Source organism: Podarcis cretensis (assembly GCF_951804945.1).
Source record: "Podarcis cretensis genome assembly, chromosome: 10".
NCBI lineage: Eukaryota > Metazoa > Chordata > Lepidosauria > Squamata > Lacertidae > Podarcis > Podarcis cretensis.
Window position 1 is genome coordinate 42,238,102 of NC_137179.1, and position 12,370 is coordinate 42,250,471.

A 12,370-nucleotide genomic window follows, 5' to 3' on the forward strand; every position below is an offset into this window, starting at 1 on the left:
TTTACTTTTAACCTTTATCATTAAAATTATTCATACAATCTTGTAAGCTGCTGATAATAGCACCTTTCTCCCCTCTTTGTGGCTGTTGATGTGGAAAAATGCTTACTGACCTTAAAAAAAAAAAAGCACAACTTGGAAAGCAGCAGTTTCCTCTCATCATTTTTACTGTGGTTGCAACATTGTCTGAGACGTGGCATTGCACTAATGCAAATGTAGGTTAGAGGTTTTGAGCAGAGAGGGTTCTCTTACCTGATAAAGATTTGGCTTTCGTTTCAGCTTCTGGCTCAAATAACCTGCCGTACCAAAATGGTTCTCAGGCAAGTGTTCCTTTTTACATGGAATTGTGTTGCAGTTGTTTGAATATTTTTAGTTTATTGGAATCAGATTGAGTTTTGTCACTGTGCTTCTTTTTAAAGTTTAGTTATCTGCTTCTAGGCTGAAATGTCTAGGCTGAGGACCAACCTCCTGTGTGCCAGAAACTCAGCATCTGCTACTCACACTGTGTGTGATATCTGCCTGCACATGGCCACCTCTGTGCACCCCACTAGTGGCTAGATGGTAGTACCAGCTTCAATGGCCACAGTATGAGCAGTCACAGGAACTGACCCCAACCTAGGGCTTGTGTTAATTGTAGAAACACTTGACTCAAATATGCTCAGTTAAGCTGCATGTGGAATTTAGTTTTGTTTAAATTTAGCTTTCCTTGTAAAATCATACTGTCACTTTTTTTTCAGGAAAACTGCATTCTGTTCAGGATGCCTTTATCAAGTTTCAAATGCTGGAGGGATGTTACCTGAATGTTGTTTATCTTGCATTAATGGTCTTACCTTGGGGTGGGGGTGGCTTTAAACAGCTCTATGTATTACTTTTGTTGTGAAGCACAAAATTAACATTCCCCACCCACCCCATTTCAGGCTGTGCAAATACTTCCACATTCCTAATACAATAGACTAAACCCATTTATTTTTTTAAAAAAATCCCAAAACACTCTGAGCATGAAAGGTTTCACTTTTTAAACTCAAACATAGCACTATCATGACTACAGGAATAAAATGGAGTTTGCTTCTGCTGCCTAGGTGCTAAACATATTTACACGAAACCAATCTGTGTGTGGAGGAAATGCATGGATCCACCCCCCTTCCACATTTAGGATATCACGAAGTGTTACATTTGCACCAGGCCAAAGGACCAATCACAATAAATGGGATTTTATGATCAGTGAAGGAAGCATCGTGTTTCTTCCGACTTGCGGAGAGTCCATACCAGGCAAGGTTAGGGAGACAGCTGGGTCATAGCTGTCAACTTACAGATTTGAAAATAAGGGACCAGCAGCCTTGAAAATAAGGGACCAGCAGCCAAAATAAGGGACCTGCAGCCTCACCTGTTCCAGGCACTCCAGTCTTCCTGTCCTCCTGCAGTCTGGTCAAATTCATGCTGGGTAGCTTCGGGAACACTGTCCAACCAACTTTGTAACCAGAGGTTCAACTGAATAGAATCTGAATCACATGCACCACAAGGCCTATGCAGCCTCAACTTAAGATGGCTCCCCGGCCTGGCTTTGCATTGCAAAGTTTGCAGCAGCATGTGCAACAAAATGGCGTCCAGCATTCAAAAACCCCCTCAGCTTGCATTAACTAGCCACACACAAGGCATGCAAGCTCCACCCCCCAATCGTTCTTAGACTCCTTATTGGGTGAGCAACACAGCCAAGCAACACAGTTGGAGCCTCCCTCCTCCCTGGCCGGCAGGGAGGGGGGGAGAGGAGCTGCTTCATTTGAAATTTAAGGGACATCATTTAAGGGACATCCATCAGTAAGGGACAGCAGCGGGACATGGCGCTGGAATAAGGGACTGTCCCTTCAAATAAGGGACACTTGACAGCTATGAGCTGGGTACGCTTGTGCTGGGCCTCAGAGGGCTAACCTGGCTGGAGACCCCAGCCAGGGACCAGGTGGTTTTTTGTAACTTCTATATTCTAACAAGACTTTCGTCCCAGGCCTCAGACAAACTCTGCACAGTGGTCCACACTGTTGCTTTTTCCTAAGATGGTAAGGTGGCTGCAATGAGCCAGGAAAAGCTTCAGTAATTTTTCAACATGGTCTCTTAGGCAGTATAGTGTAATGGTTATGTTGTTGGACTAGGAGTGTTTCTCAGCCCAACCTACCTCACTGAGTTGTTCGGAGAATGAAATGTATGCCACCTTAAGCTCCTTGGAGGAAAAGTGGGATATAAATGTAATAAATAAATACATACCTGGGACTCTTAGGCACAAGAAAACATCTGCAGCCTCACCACCGTGACATGGAGGAAGGGCAAATGAATGAGCCTGGAGAGGCAAGTCTCTTCAAAGTGAGAAATCCTGTTAGCTCTTTAACCAGCACCATGCAGATTATTTTACAACATGAAATTTTATTTTATAAATTTAATTTAATTTTAGCTGTATGCTGTCTTCACACCAGTGCAGATGGCATAGGTGATTTAAGTGGTTTAGGGTTTTAACAATTGCCATCAGTGAATCTGAATATTAATGACAAACCAATACAGAAAGCACAAAGGTGATACTTGTATTTCTACGCAATTTTACTTAGGCTGCTCCTCTTCCCATGGGGGTGGGATTGCAGCCAGGCCTTGTGCTCTCCCCGTGAACACGGGGGCGTGGGGCGTGGGAAAGATGCTCGCGTCACTGGGAGTCACGGGCACATCACGCCCCCCCCGGCCAACCAATCTGGTCGACTGGGGGGCGTGGCTCACCCTTTTTAAACTTCCGTGCTGCCGGGGGCCTCCTTCTCCTTACCTCCTCCTTCGTCAGATCTCCTGCCCTCCCGCCCTGTTTTCATGCGTTCGCCATCTTGGCCTTGCTATGGACCACAGTTGGTCACCTGTTGAGGGGGCCAGGTAGGAATTTTTCCACTTAGGAAATTGGCACCAGCCATGTGGTTTTCGCCTTCATAGCAATCGTCACAACTTTGTAAGGTTTGGCGGTAAAACCTGGTTATTGGAGGGGAGGTTGTGGCCTTCACCTGCCCCTCCTCTTTAAGGGTATTCCATTAAAAGGATCCGGGGGTGTGGATCCTGTCCAAAGCCTGGGTATGGGCTAGGGCTGTGCCACGACCCCATCGGGGACCCTGGGGGAACTTGCAGTTGATGTACATCAGGCTTCCTCAACCTCGGCCCTCCAGATGTTTTGAGGCTACAATTCCCATCATCCCTAACCACTGGTCCTGCCAGCTAGGGATCATGGGAGTTGTAGGCCAAAACATCTGGAGGGCCAAGGTTGAGGAAGCTGATGTACATCAACAGGGCTCTCCCTACTGGTGGTTGACCCTTATGAGACTACCTGCATGGCAGGCAGGAGTCAGATATAGTTGGTTCCGTTCCAGTGCCTAAGCCAATACTGCTCACATCTGTAACCAATAAAGTTGTGGCCTTAATTATCCCATTAAACCAAAATATTGGTGTCCATGTTTTATTATCCAAGAAATGGGGGTGGGCTCGGGGCCTTCCCATTCAAGTCTCTCTCTCTCTCTCTCTCTCTCTCTCTCTCTCTCTCTCTCACACACACACACACACACACACACACACACACACACACACACTCTTTACAAATCTTTCACATTCTTTGTCAGGCTCTATATACAACCCTAACACATTTGCTTTCAGGGAAGTGGTCTCTAACTGCTTTAAAAATAATAGATAATGCAGAGAGACATTGTATTCTCTGAAATTGTGTGTGGTTTTTTTTAAAAAAAAAATCCAGCTATATCTGCACTTTTACTTAAAAAGGTTTCCCAAATGAATGCATTTGAAACAAAGCAGGCAACTGAACTGTCATGCTGAAATAAACCAGCAATAAAGATCTAGAAAAGAGACAAAACAAAAGTGAGGGGTGCACAGTAGTTGATGTAAAATGGTGTATCTTGTAAACTCTTGTGTTAACTGTGACCATATTCCAGACCTATGTTTTACTGAAAACACGATCGTTGAGGCATGTCCTTGGTTGACTCAAAGTTCAGGCAAATATTTATAATCTATGTTTATACTTGGGTTTATGTTTATATTGAAGTATTCTATAGTGAAACAAACTGCCTGGACAAACAGGGGGACTTGGTTACTTCCACTGATTTTATTTATTTATTCCTTCAGCCAAGGAGAAACCCCAAGACTGTATCTCCCAGGCATATACTGAGCTACCTTAAGCCTTGGAATCTGCAGAGAAGTTGACAGTTTGAAAATGTAGTTTTTTAAAAGGCAACTGCTGGGTGGGTGGGTGTATTTAAAAAGACCCTTATATCAGAAGTGGGTGGGAAGGCTACCGATGACCAGAGTGTATTTTATTTAATTTTTTGTGATCCAAATAGCTCATCTTTCCACTCCCCTGGCAACTTAGACTAGGTTTGGATGTACATTCGTACCTTGGAAGTCAAACGGAATCAGTTCTGGAAGTCCATTCGACTTACAAAGCTCAGCTTCTGATTGGCTGCAAGAAGCCGTGGAAGCCCTGTTCAGGTTCCAAAGAATGTTCACAAACCAGAACACTCACTTCTGGGTTTGCGGCGTTCGGGAGCCAAATGTCCGAGTACCAAGGTGTTCATGATCCAAGGTACGACTGTAATGGGAAACCATGGATTCCTGCTGTGTGGATGAACCTGCCTGAGTGCAGCACTCATATACTTCCCCCTCTTTCACAACCAGGTGGAGGAGCTTGGAAGCTTTTGCTTCAAGTTTTAAACCAACTGCATGTCCATGACAGTTCAACTGGGCAACCTCAATAGTTTGGTAACTTATGTTATCCTGTGTTCATTTGCTTTCTCATAGAATTTCATAAGTGGAATTGTGTTTGGATTATCCGAATCCATACTTCCAGGATTTGATTTTTTCAGTTGTTGTTTTTTAAAAGATTGTTTTTATTTTTATTATTAACAAACCTGCAAAGGAGAAATGTTTATAACTATTACCTCTAGCTGCTTTGCCTGTCAACCCAACTGGGATTTGTCCTGTGCCTGATATATGTTAACTAATATCTGATCATTGTTGAAATAACGTAACTGCAAATGATCAGGTGGCATTTCACAACTGTTGGAGGGGGAGAGTGGTTGTTTTTTTTTTTTTTAAAAAAAGATTTTTTAGTTAAGAAGATCAGAGATCTGCTATACAAATGTTAGACAAAATAAAACATTTCCATTAGCTACAGACTGTACTTAAAAACCATTTCTCAAAATTGCATGTTTAGTCTTACCCTGCTTGTATTGAGGAAAATTACAAGTACAAATCACAAAGGAACTATAGTTAGCCAGAGAACAAAGCCTGTGAGACCACTGAACCTTTTGTGTGCATGCCTTGTCTCTTCAAATGCCATTCCCCTTCTTGTTCAAAAATCTGGCAGTGCACAATCCTGGCAAATCCTTTGTGCACATAATGAAGAAAGACTAAAAGGCCAAATTATCCTAGTTAGGTCATTTAAGGTAATGACATATTATATTCAGCTCCTATTGAAATACAAGAGACTTAATGTATAATAAATCTTATTACAAAGCGTGAGCCATCCAGCAAGAAAACAATATACGTGCAATTGTAACACAGTTGTTGCACACATAACATCTTTTTGAATATTGAATTATTTCTAATTCTTAGAATTTAGAACTAAGGCTTGGAGTCTGAGTAGATGCTGAAACTGACGGGACTTTGATTGATTTCACTGTATCTATCCTAAGTCTTGATCCGTCTAACCTTATGCGTTGAACAAAATATATGTGGATGCAGCCTAAAATTGCTAATGGGTTGTTTTAAACTCACCAAGAATTATTTGTTATATCACAAAATTTGCTGGTAATCTGAAATTGGAATATAAATCTTGCGAGTGTGGATCTTGTAAATATAAATCTTGCAGCCCCATTGTCAGACTTTTTTATTCAGTGTTGTAAAATAGAACAGGGGTAGCCAATATGTTGTTGGACTACAACTCCTGTCTTCCCTTGCTATTGGTTTTGCTGATTGAGACTTATGGGAGTCCAACAATGTCTTGAGGGTGCCTCATTCTAATGTCGAGTACCAGCTGCATTGGGCTGTAATGCCAAATTATGTTTTAGTGTTATGTGGGCAAGTATTAGGCTTACCAGCTGTCCCATTCCCTTTCACCTTCTGTCATGGCTGTGAGAAGGCAATCAGAAGCTTTCATTTCTGTTTTTAACTGTCCACAGTTTAGCATGTACAATATAGCTAAACCCAGGCGACCTGTGAGTAGTATTAACTGGTTTACTGAAACAACTTCAATCAGTGCTTTATGAAGCTAGTTTGTTTCAATAAACCATAGGCAAGAATCACCACTATAGCTTCTAGTGTCCTTCACAGCTATGCCAGAATAGAGGAAGCAGGCAGCACATGAGCCCCAACGCTGATTCATGTTATGCTAAGTTACATTTTAGTACATTCAAATGCAGCAGCTTTTTAGAAGACTGTCTTACTATTAAGTTCATTTTATGCATTGAATGGGGTGTAACAAAACTCTTCAGTTCTTAGTTCATGAACAAGTTTCCATGTGCTTCCACTCCACATTCCACCCCTTGCAAACATTCCATGGTCACTGAGCATGCTCAGTTCTCATTGGGCTGCACTTTTAATATTTTTTATTTTATTTGTGCAGACCTTGAGCTCCTCAGACTTACTGATACCTCCCTCTTGTGTGTAGATAGTGCCTTTTTTGGCTACAAAAGTACTGGCACTTAGAGAGTGGGTTCATTATTAGTATACAGTGTAAGGCTTTCTGTCAGGAAACAATTGAAGAGAATACCATTGTTTAATATTCTGACTGCCAGCATTTCATGCACCGCTACCCATCCCAGGTACAGATGAGGAAAAGGTCAAATGCTAGCCCTCTTCATGTTACACAAGCAGATAACGAAGACATGAATCTCAGGAATTTGCAGCCACAGATTTAATGAGGGCAGTGATGTCAAACCATTCATTGAAAATGTGAGGAGAATGAGGCTTTCGGCAGCTGGTGTGCAGGAGAGCTACAATTGTCTGTATTGATAACCTGAATGTTGTTATGGCAGGTTGCACTAGGCATGGATAAGGAATCCTCGAGTGCTGCTGGCTGTAAATTAAAGTGCCAACCTTGTCACAGCTTATTAACAGGTTACCTTCAATCAAGTTTAAAGGAGCAAGCCTGTTCTTAAATGGCTATTATTTGAAAGGAACACATTTAGTGGAATTTCACCCCCACTACCACCGTTCCATTACTTCAAAAAAATCTTGATTGTGTACAGGCATTCATTAAATAATAATAAAATAGTAAAGTTGTCACATGAGAAACATATAGTATAGTATAGTAAAGTATACATGAGAAACAATTTTAGTAAGCACTGAAAAAAAATCAGTGTTGGCACTCAGAGAGGAGTTGGTTCTGTAATATGGGTGCCACCATAGAAAAGGCCCTCCCCCTGATTTCTGCTAACCAGAGATAATTGGGACCAAAACTATATAGTGGTTTACTGGTAAGGACAAGCACTTTGAACTGGGTCAGGAAACAAATAAGTTCCAAAGCAGGTGATAACATGTATGAAAATATGAGATCACCAAACCATGGATGACACTGGAAAGGTCTCTCCCAGCAACAGGGGCTGCCAGTGAATCAGTCAAAACTGATAAGACAGTCATGCAGCAGCTGCAAGCAGGGAATCCAAGAGCATGCCCCCATACGACCTCTGTCAGTTCTTTCATGGGCAACATTAAATACAATACTCAGTCATAAGGAATTCAATGGGATAACTGCTCCAAGATAGCTGGAATCTGCCCTTATGAGAAAAATGTGATAATTACTATGCTAACAAGCCTTCACCAGCTAGGATGGGCAAATGTCTAGAGTGCAAGTTAAGTCTCAACCCATGCTGTGACTTTTCTGAATCCTCTGGCAGAATCAACTGAAACTCCTCTGAGCAAATCTGACACATAGGTGCTAAGGGGCTTTCCAGTAAATTCCCTGTAAGAAAAGCGGAAATAACTTAGCAAAGGAAGAATGCTACTAAATATTTAACCACATGCTAAAGGTTAATCTGTTTCAAGAGGCTTGTTTGCCAGAGAATTTTGGGAAGAAATGTAGGTGGGGAAAGCATTTCTATTTTGGGAATATACATTTGATATACCCTGCTCTAACATGAGGCCACAAGGGATCTCCTGTTCAGCTTACTGAACAGATCAACACCTGAAACATCTTAACCAGGTGATGCTCTTGGCCCACTTGCTGCATTTAATTTACAGTGCAGATATTTAAATACTAAGGCTATTGTAGTGTACATGAAATCTGGGAATCTTTGAAACTGTCCAAATTCTTGCTTGTTAAGCACAATCCTATATGTACTTGCTCAGAAGTAAATTCTACTTTGTTTAGTGGAGCTTACTTTAACGTAAATATGTTGCAGAACGTAGCCTAAATGTGCTTTCTCCGCTAGTGGAATTTATGAACTAAGCCTAATGAAGAAACCTCCCCCCCTTTTTTTTTGTACAGCATAATTCTACACTTCAATTCTCTGTGCAGGAGCTATAAACTCAAGTGTATCCAAGTCTGTTGTCTCCATTTCTGGAAAACGGAAACTGAATATTAAGGTTTAACCCTCCTTCAAGAACACCCAAATTGTAGGGGGGGGGGTTGCTTTGCAAGCGGCAAAGATTATTAATATGGGGAGCAACAATCACTGCCCATTGGCCACCTCCCCTACATTTATACTTTAAATTGATCTCTGTTTTGTAGGGGAATCTTGTAGACTCTTGTGCAAGATTAAATGGAGTGAAAAGTGGTGATAGTCTTCTCTAAGAAGCAAAGATAAACAATATACTCACTTGTATTGCATAATTTAGCTAGGTGTCCAACTGGAGCGCAGAAGGAATCTGTTTCCTGATTCCAGAGTTTTCATCCAGTTTGGATAGTGAGTGTTTTTGATCCAATTGTTTTGTGGCAACAGCTGTTCACCAGCTGCTGTCAGAGGTAAACGAGATACCAGTTTATTTTTAAACTTTAGTTTGCTAAATGAAAATTTCCTTCAGAAACCTCACCTCAGCACCAAAATATCTTCTCAAATTCCTAGAATTGCTGGTGTACCATGTGAATTTTGACTGCTCTTCTGTATGCTGAAAACCAACCCAAAAGTAAAAATGGAAGGTTATGTTAGCTGGAAAGAGGCTGCTGCTGTTTTACATGTTTATAACAAAAATGTAAAGAACAGGAAGGAGGAAGAAGTTTTTTAGATATATCTTTATTGTCATTGTCCAATGCAGGACAATGAAATTGTAAAACTACATAAAAACTTCATAAAACATTCAAAAACCCCAAAAAACTCTAAAACCCTATTTTAAAATACACTATACTGTAGAAACCCCTTATGCTGTGTTTAGAACCAGAATTGCATTTGCAAAGAAACTGTTTCTCAGGTGGCTAGTCCTGGCCTTTATAACCCTATACCTTCTTTATAACCCTATACCTTCTCCTTCAGAAGCTGAAGGAGATCATTTCCGGGGTGAGTACTATCCTGTGCTATCTCTGCCGCTTTCTTATGGCACCTAGCAGCATAGTTGCAGTGTAGGATATGGGGAAAATAGAATGTTAGGAAAGTCCCACCATGAAACAAACTGGAGGAGGAAAACCAGGTACGCAGGTGAAATTGGATCTGAGAAAACCATCCAACAGTGCTTCAGAAATTTTATGTACCCTTTATATAAGAAAACTGGGAATTTTGTAGAAGAAGAAGAGGAGTTTGGATTTGATATCCCGCCTTTCACTCCCCTTCAGGAGTCTCAAAGCGGCTAACATTCTCCTTTCCCTTCCTCCCCCACAACAAACACTCTGTGAGGTGAGTGGGGCTGAGAGACTTTAGAGAAGTGTGACTGGCCCAAGGTCACCCAGCAGCTGCATGCGGAGGCGCGAACCCGGTTCCCCAGATTATGAATCTACCGCTCTTAACCACTATACCACACTGGCTCTCTACTGGATAGTAGGAGAGGATATATTGATTAAATATTATCTTTCCTAACTCACGCTAATGAGTCACACATATATAGCAGAGTTCATTACCCGTTATACACAGCAAGAAGCTAGTTACAGATTCATTTGAATCACTTTAGTTAAGCAATCCAATCTGGCACCCCCAGATTGGTGTGTATTCCTGGTAAGACCCCTTTGATTCCCTCCTAAAAGAATAAAGACACAAGAGTCTTCCTTAAAAGTAATGAAAAGTTTGCTTGCATTCAGTTCACAGTATGATCCCTGAAGGCAGGCTTTAGCTTGTAGTTACAGATAGAGTGTGGCTTACATCCTTCATGAGCATGGGCCCATGTGCTGCTGGCTGGGAGCCAGCAGTGCAGTCCAAGAGAAGAAATCGCATCAAAAGAGAGAGATGGTTGCGTGACTGGACCTTTTGTGGGGTCTGCAAGGGTCATGCCCACCAACTGGTCACCTGCAGGGGGAGGATCTCCAGAGCAGGTGTAACAGGAAGTTCAACTGGCTGGATCAACATCCCCCTGTCTATGTCCTCTCTAGGCAAACAAGGAATGTTGTACTTGACTGCTCCAATGGATTACATCCCACAAAACTAGTGGAAATTACCCAGTATTGCTCATGAGAATTCTAAGATACCAAAACTGAGGTTCATAAATGGATAATGTAATGTGTTAATTTATAGGTCTATGCATGCCTTCCCCCAACCCAACTTGGGGAAGACTCAACCAGAATCTTGCCCCAAATAATAATGTTTAATTATGGCTTTTGAAAACCTCTATTATTGGGAGGGTGAGGGGGGAAGGAAATGATGGTCCTGGGTTAGGTGTCCTCTTCCTGCCCTGGGACACTTTTTAAAAATCTTTTGGGGCCTTGCTTCCACAGTGTGTTCCCTGTGTACAACATGCTGGTTAAACAGTTTACTGCAGCCAGCAGGATTGCATCCTTCCTGCACCAGCTGGTGAGTGGAGGCTTCAACCTTGCTCAATTTCAGTGGTCTTCTTTAGCTATAGTGTCTTAGATTTTGCTGCTGTTTTATTTTAATTGGTTGTGAATTTTGCTGTTCTTTCACTTTGAACGCCAGTGTATGTAATGTAAATCATTAATTTTGCATAAACCAAAAGAAGTATTTGCTGGCAAATGTAAATGTACCTTCAAATCTAATGCACACCTTAATTTTCACAATATAATTTAGCCAAAAAAGGTGAGCATTAGATTCAAGTAAATACGGTATGTATAATGGGGATGCAGGACTTGAAGGAAGGCTGACTGAATTGTACATAACCCATTACATTAACCACTTTTACAGCATTGGAACTTAATTAATGGCTGTCGTATAGTGGTGGAATGCTAAAGAAATAACATTAGATATTTTGAAAGTCAGTAAGAGTGCAATCCTGTACATCTCTACTCAGAAGTAATCCCACTGGCTGATATCCAGCACTGTGTTAGTGAAAGATGATTTTCGGACAAGGAATCTTTCTCTTGCCTCCTCACCCTGGAAGTCCCAGAACCACCCAAAGATGGGGAGGGAAAAGAGAATTGAGGTCTTCATGAGAGGGAAAGGTTAATTGTTTGAGCTTGCATCTGCCCACACAACATTGAGTATCACCCATTGAATTCAATGACATTTACATCCAGGTGAGTAGGTATAGGTTGCAGCTGCAAATTATAATTGAGAAGTCTGTTGTGCTGTTTGAGCCTGGGTTGGAAAGTATATTCTATTGAGTGGTATCTAGAACTGCAAGTCTATTGCCTGCATAAACTAATATGGACTGAATCCAATGTAGCATCAATGGCACAATAATTTAGCACTAATGGAACAAGAGCATTGGATGCCATCTTCTGTTTATTATTTCAGCCAGCTTTTGGAAATCAAGAAATAATTTAACAACTTTTTACACCTTAATTGTAGAAAATTAAATGAATGAATCATGAAAAAATTGTATTAAACTAGCAAAGAACTAGTACTGTATACTTGCATGATGTGTGACGTTATAGTGATATTTAAAACAACAACACTATTTTACACTTAATGTTTACTTTTATAAGCTTCAGTTGACCCATTCTTCTTTATTCCTTCAGGGTAATTAAATTTTCAGAAACCTGTGGTTTTTTAAGCAGTGGTAGGAATTCCTTAATGTATATGTCAATAAGTATTCAGACACTCAGGATTTCAGGCAGCAAAGGCAACGATCATAAAGGTAATGATCACAAACAGTGAGCGTATTGATAACAAAACTGAATGCACTGTGGGTATAATAGGGGACAGGGGCTACGTTGCAAGACACAACATCTATTACCACCCTTTCTATTCTTTTAGCCTTTTGTTAGTGGTTTGTAGCATGACTAGATTTCTGGGTCATTGGGCATTTTTCTCCTCCC

The 12,370-nt window shown here is 41.2% G+C and overlaps 1 protein-coding gene and 1 long non-coding RNA gene across 4 annotated transcripts in view; one reads left to right on the forward strand and one right to left on the reverse strand.

Moving 5' to 3' along the window:
- PAWR (pro-apoptotic WT1 regulator) overlaps positions 1–12,370 on the forward strand; it is a 60,781-nt gene that overhangs the window by 15,919 nt on the left and 32,492 nt on the right. The window lies entirely within an intron of this gene.
- LOC307224758 overlaps positions 8,820–12,370 on the reverse strand; it is a 30,366-nt gene continuing 26,815 nt past the window's right edge. The window contains exon 5 of the long non-coding RNA XR_013842731.1: positions 8,820–9,123. This is a non-coding gene — a long non-coding RNA (uncharacterized lncRNA). The remainder of the gene's footprint in view (positions 9,124–12,370) is intronic.